Source organism: Castor canadensis, chromosome 6 (genome assembly GCF_047511655.1).
Source record: "Castor canadensis chromosome 6, mCasCan1.hap1v2, whole genome shotgun sequence".
NCBI lineage: Eukaryota > Metazoa > Chordata > Mammalia > Rodentia > Castoridae > Castor > Castor canadensis.
This window is the reverse complement of record NC_133391.1, coordinates 146,876,540-146,890,883: the sequence shown is the minus strand read 5'-3', so window position 1 is coordinate 146,890,883 and position 14,344 is coordinate 146,876,540. Positions and strand designations below refer to the sequence as shown.

Genomic DNA, 14,344 nt, shown 5'->3' with positions numbered 1-14,344 from the left:
CTAGCCATAAACCAAAGTACTATGAACAGGAATTTCATTCAGTTAACTGAAAAAAAAAATGCATTTTTGTTGCATTTCACCAGCATTGGGAATTTATTAAAACAACTTATAAGATAGTGGCTTTTCAAATCTCTTGCACATTGGAATCACCTGGGAAATCTTAAAACTGCTGGATTCTGTCTCCCACCTTTAGACATGCTGATTGAATGATGTAGGGTCCTACATATGTGTTAGATTCTGATGTGTAGCAAGTTTGAGAACTGCTACTCTAAGACATTTCCTGGAGTTGATAAGATGCAGCTCAGTCACCTAAACCATCTGTAATACTGGGTTGAAGAAAAAAATTTGCCTTTGAATTTACTGGCCAGAGAATAATAATCCATGAAAGATCACATAAATAAAAATGTAATTTAATATGATTTAGAGTTTGTTTTCTCTTATTTTTCCTTAGCGAGTTCTATTCTGTTGCTTTTAAAATTAAGAATTAGGAGACAAGTACTTTACTACTCAGTTAGGAAAATAAAATAATTGCATCCCAGTGCAATGAACTAAGGGAAAAGTATGAAGAAGGGAAGGGGACAGGGGGCACAAAGAGAAGGAATGAATACAGTGAACCGGCAGCACTAAAGATCAACCAAATCTCTCAGAGCTGCTCTTTCTCTCTGCCCTTTACCTCCTTAACACATTGAGTACTTCCACTACCTCGTCCTCCAAGTCTCCTGACCTAGCTCCTGTGCATGTTGGCTTTTCGTGAGAGAAGAGGAGAATTAAAGCTGAAAGAGAGAAACATCTCTGCCACACCTTTGCCGTCAGTTAAATTTTTTGGTCCTGGCTTGCTTCTGTTTTTGTGCCTATGCCAAGTTGATTACATCTGCTGCTTGAGCCTGACCCTTTTTTCTGATATCTGCTTGTCTTTGCCACACTCCACTCCATTCTTTTCCTACTTTTCCTGACAGCCTCAGGCTTTTTTAGACAGAACCTAACCCCTAGATTTTCTGATCCTGTGGCTGTCCTAACTAGTGCCTGTCCCGAGGATGCTTGCCCTAGTCAACCATGTTTTATGTGAGGTGACATGACTCCTAAATGGCTTTTCCTGTCTTATACTGGATCTGACCAGTCCCTGGGCAACTATTATACAGAATGGCCAGGGGCTTTTTAATCTGCCTAGTGTGAAAATCTTTGCCCAGGTATGGGACAGCAGTGATAATCATATTCTTTATGTTAGGAATTTGTACTAGAAAATCTAACAAGAAAATGAAAGCAGAAATAAGAGTAGAAGATGAGAAATGAATAGGTAGAAAAGAGCAGAGTGACCATCATTCTCCAGTGAACTGAGACTGCCACCAAACTGAAGTGGTGTATGAGTAGAAATGAGGGAAATGAGCTAGAGTTAGCACAGAAAGCTACTTTTGAGAATTTGATGAAAGCTACGCACAGCCCCTTCTCAAACTTTGCTACACATACACATGTGCTCTCTCTGTCTCTCTCTCTCTCTCTAAATATATATATGATAGCAATATTTTATAAGCAATTTGGGAAGTTTATTGGACTCTCTGAGGCCTATCTGTGAACTCTATAAGGCTCACAAAATCCAGGTTAAGAGATTGTAGGATATAAGGTAAAGACTTAGAGGTAGGTAAATGAGAAAGAAGGTCTCTAAAGTAAGATTTTGCAGCCTCGGCATGGCTGACATTTTGGGATTTTAATCCTTTTGGGTGAGGACCTGTCTTATGCATTATAAAGTATTTAACAGTACCCATGGAATTTATTCAGTGGAAGTCAGTGGCAACTGACTGACATAAAAGTTGATTGAGAAAGGCAGTGTTGGGGATAAGACCCATGAGTCACTACTGCTGTCTTTGGAAATGAACTTGGGTCTGGTTTCTAGTGCATGAGCAGCCCAGTTCCTGTTAGATTTCTGTCTCTGCTATTAACCACCCCACTCCCCACCTTACCTTCTTCCAGGTTAGTGGCTCTGTTCTTTACATTGGTTCTTGAACTTCAGTGTATGATCAGAATTATCTGGAAGGGTTGTGAAAACAGATTGCTCAATTCCATCTCTATAATCCTAATTCACAGGTCTGGGGTGGGGTTTGACATTTTGCATTTCTATTACATTTCCAGGGATGTTGATACTGGTGGTTCAAGGTTCGCACTTTAAGAATTATTATCTTTGGGGTGGGGGGTAAGAGTATAGGGCAGAAAAGAAAAAAAAAAAAGAAAAATATAGCTTCCCTAAAACTTTTCCTGAACTCTTATAGCAGAGCCAGATAGGTAGAAGGAGACAGGAGAGAAAAAAAAAGTGATATTTCAACTACACTCAGTGCCTTGCAAATTCCAATGCAAGATGCTGCCGGCAAACACAGAGGTAGAGGGTGCATGCTGAGCGCTGCGTTTTAATCCTTCAGTGGCTTATGATACTCATAAAGAAAAGAGGCTTGGAGAAGTTTAGTGATTGGTCTAAAGACCACATAGGTTTTTCAATGGCTGGGCTATAATTTGAACCTAGATCTGTTCGAATAAAGAATCTGAATTTCCTACTTTTCAAGGCGTTTTTTTAAAGCATAACTTTCATTTCTTTATAGAAAATTTTATGTGGGATCCCAAAAATGTAAAAGAGATATGAGTAGATGAAAGGGGTTATGAAAGAGCAGGTAGCCAGTCTGGCCTACTGGCCTCCTATGCCTCCCTTTCGGTCACTCTAGAGGTCCCATCACAAAGATCTAGGGCTCTAGAAATCCCTCAGGAAGGCAATTGTCTTACACAATTCCGTCTTCCCATTGGTTCATATATTCCACAGTACTCTCCTTTAGTAAGGACACAATTACTTGATTCATCTGCACATTTGAAAGCATAACATGAAAGGTTATTCTCTAACTTCAAGGAAACATCAAATAAATAACGAGGAAAGATAAGAAAAGAGACATGGAAACAATGGCTGTTGTGTCAGTGCTTTAATGGAAGGGCACATACATGCTGGTGGAAGCCAATGAGTAGGAAACATTTTGAAATATTAGAATGATTAATTTCATTTTTAGACTAAAATGGCCATTTATACTTAAACACACAGAGAGAGGGCAGTTTGGAAAAATTGTTTAAGAATTTAATGGTCTTGTCTGGTTGGGCTTGGCTAATTTTAGTCTTGAGGCTTAGAATTATGTGCACGTGTTCTGCAGAAATTGTAAGGGTTGTATAGTGCAGTGTTGGAGTTGAGCTAGTTCAATTCCATACAAGAAAACTATGGTTCTTCTGTAAGAATTGCCTTTAAATATACAGGAAGCTCAAAACTAAACTCTTAAAAATCAATGACCCAAAGAAGAAATGGGCAAATGAACAGAAGTCCAAATGGCCAAAAAAAATAAAAAAAAAAAAAAGAAGAAGAAGAAGAAATGCTCACCATCCCGGACCATAAAGGAAATGCAAATCAAAACCACACTAAGATTCCACCTCACTCCTGTTAGAATAGCTACCATCAAGAACACAAATGACAACAAATGTTGGTGAGGATGTAGGTAAAAAGGAACACTTATACATTGTTGGTAGAAATGTAAATTAGTACAACTACTATGGAAAACAGTATGGAGACATCTAAAAAATAGAATAGAATAGAACTGCCATGTGATCTAGCAATACCATTCCTAGGGATATGCCTGAAGGAATGTAAGTCAGGTAACAATAAAGACACCTGCATGCCCATGAAGTATTATTCACACTAGCCAAGCTATAGAAATAGTCAAGATGCCCCACAACAGATGAATGGATTAAGAAAATGTTGTATATACATTTTCTTCCATACAGTGACTTTAATTCAACCATAAAGAAGAATGAAATTTTGTTGCTTGCAGGTAAATGGATGGAACTGGAGAACATCATATTAAGTGAAGTAAGCCAGGTTCAGAAAGCTAAATGCTACATATTTTCTCTCATATGTGGAATATAGGCCCAATATGAATACAAGCAATATTATATAGACATATAAAATATATAGGGCATATATCCAAAAGTGAGACTGGTAGAGGACACCGAGGGAGGAAGAAAATAAGGAAACAAAGATAACAAATAATAATGAAATACATCACATCTGTGGGGGAACAAGACACAACAAAACACATTGAAAACTGTTAAACAGCACAGGATAGCGGAAAGGGGTGAGGAAGTGCAGTGGAGGAGGGTTATATCCACTTAAGCATAATGCATGGACAGGTGTAATACCAGGACAAAAATCCCACTGAGCAATGAACAGACACCTAAACGAAAAAGGACAAGAATGAAAGACAGCTCATGTAAAGGAGAGAGATGTAAAAGAAGGAGGTTAAGAAGGTAACTATGGCGGATGTACTTTCTATACAAGAATGAATATAGAATATTTAAATCTGTTGAAATCACCATAAGAGGGGACTAATGTAGAAAATGAAGGACATGAACCATTTTGGGATGTAATACATATATACATGGAAATATCATAGTGAAATTCCCTGTGTAGCTATCTTAAACAAATGGAAATATCTTTTATAAAAAATGAAGGACAGCAAAGTAAAACAGGTCCTGTCTGGGTGTTGGTACCAGTGGGAGAGGGGAAGATATAAAGAAGGAGTAGAGGAGGGTGAATATGGTGGAAATTTTATGTATTCATATATGAAAATGGAAAAATGAGACCTGATGAAACTATTCTAAGAAGGGGAATGTAGACAAAGGAGAATGATGGAGGGGGTGAATTTGACTAAGATATATTCTAAGCACTTTTGTAAATGTCACAATGTACCCCCAGTACAACAATAATATGATAATAAAAACTTTAAAAAGAATTACCTCTTAAAAGATATATTAATATATGCTAAGAAAACAAAATGGTAGTTTCAGTTTTGCAAGATGAAACAGTTCTGGAGATCAGTTTCACAACAATGTGAATAATTAATATTTTTGAACTGTACACTTAAAGATGGTTAAGATTGTGAGTTCTATGTTATCTGTATATTACCACAATCACAACGAAAGAAAAAGACATCATGGCAAAACCATACGTTCTCACTTGGTAGATGGGTAGTTAAGGAGTTCTTTATTTTCCTTTGCTTGGTATTTTGTGCAGGAGGAGCAGGATAGAGAGGACTGGGAATGTGTGGAAAACAGGACAGGCTATAAAGTGGATGTATATTTTGCTTCCATTAAGTCATGTACAGGGTCAAAGTCAGTAAGATTCAAATATTATGGTGCAGCCAGATGTATTGGTGCACATCTGTAATCCAGCTACATTGGAGAAATAGGTAGGAGGATACTGGCCTGAGGCTAACCCTGGGCAAAAAGCAGGAGATCCTGTCTTTATACTGAAGTAAAAATAAGCTAGGGGCTGTGGTTTATGTGGCAGAGTTCCTTATGAACCAGTGTGAGGCCCTGAGTTCAAACTTTGGTATTACCAAAACAAAATTGTGATTGTCAAAAACATGGAATTGAAAGCAAGAGTATCTACACATGTACCCTGTCTTATTTCCTGTTTTCAAAGACTTAAACTTCTTATAGTTAAAATGTGTAAGGCATCAGTCAGAGACAAAGATATGGTCAAGCAGTTTCCTGGGTCAGTCAGAAATTCTTTGAAGAATACTGCAACTGGTGGAAATTATTCCAATGTATTTATGAAGTTGCTAGTTGTTTTGTTGCCTTTATTTTGTTTTATATCAACAAAATGTCTTCCAGATTATTTGACATGCCAAAAATTATAAGAAGCATCTCAAATTCAGACAAAATAAAATATGTTAAAAAATTCTTACCACGAGAAAAGGGTAGATAATTGATAGATGGATTTAGGCCTGATTATACACAGGAAATGGGATAAGCTATACGTAATGAGTATAATACAAAGCAGAAAAAACCCAGGGCTACCATTCAGGTGGTCTGTACTGCTGTAGTGTGTTGGCCAGCATCTGTTCTGATTGGTCCATAAACATGCTGGTCCTGTTTTTAAATATTTTGAACACTACATCTGAATAATGATGCTAGCTGCCTACCTCCCTTTCTTCCTTACGAGTATCAAAGGGTATACACATACATACCTACACACACACACACACACACACACACAAATGCATAAAGGAAAAGAGAGTACAGTTCTTTTGAATTTGGTGTTTGATGTGGAAGATATTTTTCATGCAGTTGAGTCATAGGAGGCATGAATAAGCCTATTAACCTATGCCCTATAATTTTTAATAAGTGCTAGTAATAAAATGAGTTCTGCCTGACAATCATAAAAAAAGGGGGAAAAAGTTTATCTTAGAATTTAAGATGCATGTTAAAAAGAAAAGAATCCTTTATATTATATTAACAAAGTAAGCCAGATTGGGACATAAAAATAAAGAGAGTTTTCCCTAGAGGACCACAGATGTAAGAATACACTTCAAATAATGAAAGGAGGCAAAGCAAGAAGTTAAAGATTAGGTAATGAAACAAAGTGTTCATTATATTTGAACATTTTTACTTCATGGAATAATTTGAATTTAAGGGATATTTGAATGGAAATGATGACTCAAAGATTGTTCTTACCAAATCCATTTTGGATATTGAATTGAATTGTTTCTGATCCTAAATAATTTAGGATATACTTGCATAGCATTTCAAGGAATACAAGGGAAAACTAAAAACTAAATTGATAAAATCAAGCCATGAACATTACAATGTAATATTTTTCTAAAGAATAAGGATTTACCCATGTTTTTCAAGCTTACAAAGAATTAAATTAACTAGAATGCTCCGTCTCTAACTCTCAGCATTATGGTTAGTCAAGATTTGAGTAAAAGGAAATAACACTCCATCAGGTATGTTAGAGGTTGGAAGAACTAACTCATTAAGAAGCTGACTATTTGATTCTTTGCAGAGCCAGATGACTTCTTATTATCTCTATTCAACTTAATAAATGAAGAAAAAGGGATTCTGACCCTTTATTATACCTGAAGCATTTCACTTCAAGCAATACTCCTTTCTTTCTTTCTTTTCTGAAGTTGATAATAATCATTTTGAGTGGCTGTAAGAGTTTTGAACAATCTTCAGAGTCCACATCTGTCTGCCAGCTTTGTAATCAATTGTTCTGTGACATTTTGGATGATATAGCCGCCATTCACAGGAGTCATTCATCCCAGAGGAAATTGAATACATAATAACTTGAATACTTCTTTGACTGCTTATCTCATTCCTGGATTATAATACACATAATACAATGATTCACTCCCTTTAACAAAAGCAAACACTTATCCTACATATGTGTCATTTTCTATGGCATTGGAAAGAATATATGCAAAATAAAATCTTGTATTGATGGATTTAGGCCTGATTATACAGAAAAGATGGGATGAGCTATATGGAATGACTATAATAAAAAGCAGAAAACCCCAAGGGCTGCCATTCAGGTGGTATCTACTGCTGTGGTGTGCTGGCTAGTATCTGTTCTGCTTGATCATTAACCATGCCAGACCTGCTTTTAAATATTACATCTGAATAATGATGCTCGTTGCCTATCTCCCTTTCTTCCTTACCAATTTTTCATTTAATGCATCAATGTACACAACTAAATAAAAAATCATCTCTCAGTCTCTCCTATATTTAGAGATGCCATCTGACTGTCTTTATCAAAGATACTGGAAAGCTCTTTAAAAAAAAAAGCTGATTCAGTTGGTCCCGATTTTTGTCCTTTTGCTCTGTTTTCTTTCATGGAGCACAGACTTGAAGCTGGAAATGGAGAAGATGTCTTCAGATGCAGGATAGTTATGAAGGAAGATTGTAACCAGGAAGGAGTGTGGGTCCTTGATGCCTTTGCTTGGTTACTCCATCACCTAAGGATTGCTACCTCTTAACTCCTAATACCTGAGAAAAAGTGAACCCCAAATGTGCTAAGTTCTCTGGTTATTCAGATTTGGTGTGACACACAGTGGGATATAAATGTAAGAGAAACACCATCCTAATGTTCAAATTTGGGAAATTCTGCATGACACTATGGAGAGAGGAGAGCATAAAAAGTACTATGAAATGGACAGGGTTTAAAAGGCAACATTTTAGATGTGGAAGAAACTATCAAAATCATTTAAAAATACCTTTATCAGGATGAAGAGATTGAAGTGAGAATAGTTCAGTTCTTTCTTTTTATTTATTTTTTTTGTGGTACTGGGGTTTGAACTCAGGGCCTCATGTTTGCTAGGCAGGAGCTCTACCACTGAGCCACTCCACCAAAAAGTTACAGCTGGTTACTAGCTAAGTGAGGTTGTATCAGTTCTCTTGCCATCTTGAAATGTAACAGCATCCATGAAAAACTACAGAATAAGGCCATTTGAATGGATAAGTATACATATCTCATATATCTAGAGATGCATCCTGAGAAAAGGTTAATAATTATACAAAATGTAGGTGCTGAAACCAGATGTTATCACTGTTTTCTTGATTTCCAATTTTCTCCCTGTCCTCACTCCAAGTCTGATTAATTTTTCTAAATCTATCCTTTAAGAACTAAATCCACTCGGTGCCATGTCTCTGGACCACCATGTCAACTTGCACTCTTTACAGCACTTGCTGCATTGTCTGATAATCTGCTCTTTACATAGCACAAGAAAATTCTAACAGACACGCTATCTGAAGGTTCAAAGTTGGGAAATTCTACATGCAGTTGTGGGGATCATGAAGCACTGTGAAATACACAGGGTTTTAAATAATCCCTATCCCCATACTGTGTGGGCAAGGATCATGCCTGCCTGTATGGTTAGGTGCCTCTAGCAGATTGTAATTACTCTATTCTTAACCTACATTTGGTCCTGTGTGTGAGGAGACTTGAAGACAAGTCTCAAATGTTCATTCTTTTCATTAAATACATAAGCATTTAAGTAAAAGAGATTTTTTTTTTTGGTGGTACTGGGGCTTGAACTCAGGGTCTCTAGTGCTTGCTAGGCAGGCACTTTACCACTTGAGCCACTCCACCAGCCCTTTTTTTGTGTTGGGTATTTTTGAGATAGGGTCTAACGAACTATTTGCTTAGGCTATCCTCAAACCTTGATCCTCCTGATCTCTGCCTCCTGAGTAGCTAGATTACAGGCATGAGTCACTGGCTCCTGGCAGTACAAGCAAGTTTTGGAAGCTTATTTCAAGCTGTGACAAGTCTCTTAAAAAATGAAAGTCTGTCCCCCCAAAATCTAGTAATACTGATAGCTTTCATAGAGATGAGCACATACACCATCAGGAATAGGACTTCCTAGGTGCCTAGGTTGAATGAAACATCTCAGACTGGGGCTTTCAGGTGAGTTTGCTTATGGTTGTACCAAGTATATCTGGGATTTTAGTGAAAATCCCTGGCAATTAGGATTAGGTGGGGATGCTAAAGTTATGTTGGACCCTTGGGGAATGAAGGGGAAGGCAGTGCTAGCTTTAATGGCACATCTTAGAGTTACAATGAGGGAGAGAATCGAAGAATCACCTAGGAAATCTGATAGTGAGCACTTTGGATAATTGAAACCACTGAGGTTGCCAGAGTGGGCAGGACCATTCTTTATTTTTCTTTTTGAGACAGGATCTTGCTATTTACTCAGTGTGGCTTTGAACTCGAGATTGAAGTTTGTCCCTGCCTTTGTCCCCTGAGTGCTGGGATCACAGGGGTATGCTACCATACTTGCATAGGACCAATTACTTACTCAATGCTTCTCAATGAAGCTTGAGGGGAAATTTCATGGAAACTTTTACATTCTGAGTGCTAAGCTTCAAAGCCAGCTCTAAATTCTTTTGCATAAGATGTTTATTTATCTATGAAAATTAGGAATTGACAGGCAGTTTAGTTTCCTCATCTATAAACTAGAGTGACGATTGCATCCACCACATAGGTCTGTGCTGAGCATTAACTGTAATGAAATTTGTGTAAAGTACTTAAAGGACTTTTGGGACATTATTTTATTTACTCAGCGTCAGCACCTGTCACTGGGCACATTTTAACAGAGTTTCTGTTAACTGTTTGTGTGATCTCACAGGGTTACAAAGAACAGAATACAAAAGAAAATAGAGCTGGATGCTGTAGCATGTGCTTATAGTCCCAGCTACTCTCAGGAGTTTGAGTATCATGGGATTGCTTAAGCTCAGGAGCTCAGGCCAGCCTGGGCAACATAGTGAGAATTCATCTATTAATAAAAAAAAGAAACAAATGAAATGATTATGCAAATCAATGACTTAGATCAGGGGTTGACAAACTCTCTATAAAGAGCCAGATGGCAAATATTTTCAGATTTGTGGGCTATAGGGTCTTTGCTGAGACTTTAAAATCATCTGTTGTGATAAGGAAAGATTCATGGGTACTATATGCAAAGGAAGAGGCATATCATGTTCCAAAACACTTTACTTACAAACATCGGCATAAAACTATAAAGCAGGGGGTAGGTGGTTTTTGTCTGCTGGCTATTGTTTGCCAACCTTGATTTACGTTATTGGATCCTGCTATTGTCTGGACAGAACTTTTTTTAAAATTTTGTTCTTGCAATTTTATTAATAATGCATAAACGGTTAATGGACAGGCATCATCAACTTGACTGACCTATCTTAGCTATTCTGTGGGAAAAGTATTTTCTGTATTATCCAACTTACCCAACGATTGCTCATAGCTGGCTAAAAGTGTCATCATGGACCCCAAGTTACACAATAAATCTAACTTATACAATCAACCATTATATCTTTAAAAAATAAGCAAAAAGCAAAAAACTTAAACAATGTCACTTTTCTTCAACATTTAAAACATATGCCCACGTTTCTAACTGAGAATAGAAGTAGAATGCTGACAAGAAATAAGGAGACAAAAATGTCTGTGAAACTGTCCGTCATCAGTGCTTTATTGATGGGCAGCACATCCTTGAGTAAAGGAAGCACATCCTTGTTCATTTCTTAAACCTTAAGTGTCTACATTAATAAATCTTATCGTATACGTGAAAAATCACAACATGTGTGTTATGCAATGTACCTATTCTGAAGGAAAAATTAAATGGCAGAGGAGCTAACGATTTGGGAAATGCTACTAATACTCTCCTTTCTGCTTTATTGATCTGGGTACAAGTACATACGCCTGGAAACAAAAGACAGAATCTTGCAGACTTTCCACAATGGTAGAAGTAACTTTCCTACTGCGAGCAGAAGTAGCCCAGGGAGGCCAGGCTAATTACAAAGAGGCAGCTCCTATAAGGAACATTAGCAGTCCTCTGGTCTGTCTGACTTCGTCATCGTAAAGGTGGTGATGTCCACTGCAGTGCTGGCCCAGCCCCCTCCCCAGAGGCTGGGAGTGGACCTTTCTGCACAGAAGACAGTCGGCTGGCTTTGGTGTCTGCAGCATCAGTTGTTCCAGCATTTATAACGGCATTTCAGCAAGGCACTTAGTCCTCTGCACATTCCGGTCAAATGGCATCCTGGTACAAAATCAGTGGAGAGAAGTCTGTGGCACATTTCGTGGAGAAGGGCCTGGGACTGAACATTTTTCTGGTTCTACCTTTTTTCTCATCCACAATTTCTGCTTCTGTGCTATTCTTCAGTGCCTCTAAGATGAGATTGAGGTTTGTGGTGAGAGCCTGAACACGGTGAAAGCCAGCAATGAGGGAAATAGGCAAGAAGCCTTGCACATGCATTTTTCTCCGAAGAAAGAAGTCCTGTTCCAGGTTTTCTATGCTGAAATAATACTCAATTTGATGCTTAATATACTCTTTAAACAATGCTTCTTCCACAGGGTGCACCTGCACGCCTGCGCCATCGTCGTAGTAATACATCGTACTGGTATTGTTCTGTCTGAAATGGCTGGTCAGTCCTTTCACCATGTTCTCGATAATTACATGAATAATCAAGTTCAACCGAGGATTTCCCCTGCTTCGTCCTCGTCCCAGTCCTCGGCCTCTTCCTGGGCCTCTAAAGGAGCCTCGGATATTACCATCTTCACTTCTCACACTGCACACTTCATCTTGATCATCTCTCTTTTCTCTCTCTCGTCTCCAACTTCTTGTATCGTTTCTCCTATTATTATGTGCTGACTTATTTGCTTCAGGTTGGCATCTTGAGCTGTTCCGGGATCCAGGTCTTTCTTGACTGTCTGGTCCTACATCATCTAAGAGGAGTGGTACCCACTTGTGCTTATTAGCTTTCTTGCTGATTACTTGACTGGGCCTCATCCTCACTGATGCTTTCACCAAGACCACCTACTTTTGCTTCCCGGTTTTCTTTGCCTTCACTATTACTTCTCTTCTCAATCTTCTCTTCTTTTTCTTTTCTAATTGGTGACTTCTTATTTCCTTGGTTGATGGAACTCTGAGATCCAGCGCTCACTAATTCACCTGGTGTTGACCAATTTGCCATATCACTGAAATCACTGGCCTTGTTGGATTTCCTTGTCTTGAGTTTTCCTGCTTTTATAATTTTTGGGGAACTGAGCTCGAACTGTTCCACTGGACCAAGCCGCCTGTCGAGCTGGCCAGGTACCGCGGTCCAAGCCCGCCCCGCCCCGCCCCGCCCCGCCCCGCCCCGCCCCGCCCCGCCCCACCCAGCGCCTCCCCGCCCAGCGCCCGCCCCGCCCCGCCCCGCCCAGCGCCTCCCCGCCCAGCGCCCGCCTCGCCCCGCCCCGCCCAGCGCCTCCCCGCCCAGCGCCCGCCTCGCCCCGCCCCGCCCCGCCCCGCCCCACCCCGCCCCGCCCCACCCAGCGCCTCCCCGCCCAGCGCCCGCCTCGCCCCGCCCCGCCCAGCGCCTCCCCGCTCAGCGTCCGCCCCGCCCCGCGCTGCGCCGCCCCGCCCCGCTCAGCGCCCGCCGCACCCCGCCCCGCCCCGCCCAGCGCCTCCCCGCTCAGCGCCCGCCCCGCCCCGCCCCGCCCCGCCCCCCGCCCCGCGCTGCCCCGCCCCGCTCAGCACCCGCCCCGCCCCTCCCCGCGCCTCCCAGCCCCGCGGCTCCAGGACAAAACTATTTTCTGGAAACAATAGATAAACATTCTGGTTTTTTTTTTTTTTTTTTTTTTTTGTCTGAAATTCTTCCCCTCCCTCTTCTGCATGGTTGGCTCCTCCTACAAATATGACTTCCACCCCCACATTCGTCTTCTTCATAGCACACATCATAGTATCTAATTACCTGGTACATTTGTTCATTTACTCGTTTTCATTGCCCTCTCACCTGAACATAAACTCAAGGAGGGCATGATCCTTAGTTCCAGTGCTGATCTGCAGTAGCAGGTAAATAAATATTTCTTAAATAAATGAAAGAATTAACGATCGCAAAGGAATAGTGCATTCTGACAACTTAGTCCGCACAAATTAAGTCCCACCTCAGTAAAACATATTAAGGTATTCACTTATTTCTAAGTAAACACATCTGTGGCTCTGCTTTTCATATGCTTAGCCTATAAAAGGGGCTCTTTACAAAGTCTACAGTCTTGATTGTGTTCTTTTCTCAGTTTATCAGTTTATTCCCTCTGTGACTTGAACTCTTGTGCTTTGAGAGTGCCTGCATTCGCTCAGTTACTCATTCATTATGAATCCATTTCTATTCGTGGTTCCCACTTCATGTTCTCTTCTGTCTTAAGTTTGAAAAACAACAGTCCCTGAGTCAGCTGCTTGTATGTCCTTATTCTGTGTTTAAGATTTAGCACAGTGCCCAACACACAGTAGGTGCTTGTTAATGAACAAACAGATGAACCTCATTGAGTCATTCTAGAGGATTCAAGAGTAAGATTGCAAGCAGAAGGGGTTGTGCTATCTAAAAATACAGGTCAAAACAGACAATATGAAATATATATTGTGTGGGCATCAGAAAGTGAGAATAAGAGGAATAGAAAATCAAATTTTAGTGTAATTTTGCTTCTGATTTTTGCAGCATTTACAAAAGACTGTCAGAGTTCTGGGAATAAAAACAGAGCAATGGGAACACTGTGTCTCTCAAATTACCATATGTATATTATTTATCAGCACAGTGAGGCAAGTAATGAATATATTAGGAGAATAGTGCTCATCCCTTTTGTATTCGTGATAAAATATCAGTCCTGTCAAATCACCCAGGAATGAAGACAATGGGCTGTGGAAAACTAGTTCTCACATCAGCCTGATCCAGCAGGTTCTGGAAATTGATTTATAAATGTTTCATGCTGGTAACAGAGCACAGGAGCTTTGTGACTGCATGGAAATACCCACCTGGTTTTACTGACACATATTGCTGGCACACCCAGTTGTCCTGAGGGCGATTTAAAGAAAGAAGAGCAAGAACAAGAAGAGAAGCTTTCATCTTCTGCTCCATTTTATAGACTCACAGCAAGAAGCAGTGGACAGCTCCCAATTTATGTCAATTGTACACCAAGTGGCTGCCTTCCTTCCTGGTTAAGGGAGTAAGT

At 39.8% G+C, this 14,344-nt stretch overlaps 1 protein-coding gene and 1 pseudogene across 4 annotated transcripts in view; both read right to left on the bottom strand.

Moving 5' to 3' along the window:
• Positions 1-14,344, bottom strand: part of Prlr (prolactin receptor) — a 170,084-nt gene that overhangs the window by 56,650 nt on the left and 99,090 nt on the right. The window contains exon 2 of one of the 4 annotated variants that reach the window (XM_074077631.1): positions 1,956-2,022. The exons of the other annotated variants lie outside the window; for them this stretch is intronic. The gene's annotated coding sequence lies outside the window, so the exon portion shown is untranslated. The remainder of the gene's footprint in view (positions 1-1,955; positions 2,023-14,344) is intronic. 4 annotated transcript variants of the gene reach the window in all.
• Positions 2,073-12,405, bottom strand: LOC141424217 (la-related protein 1B-like; annotated as a pseudogene).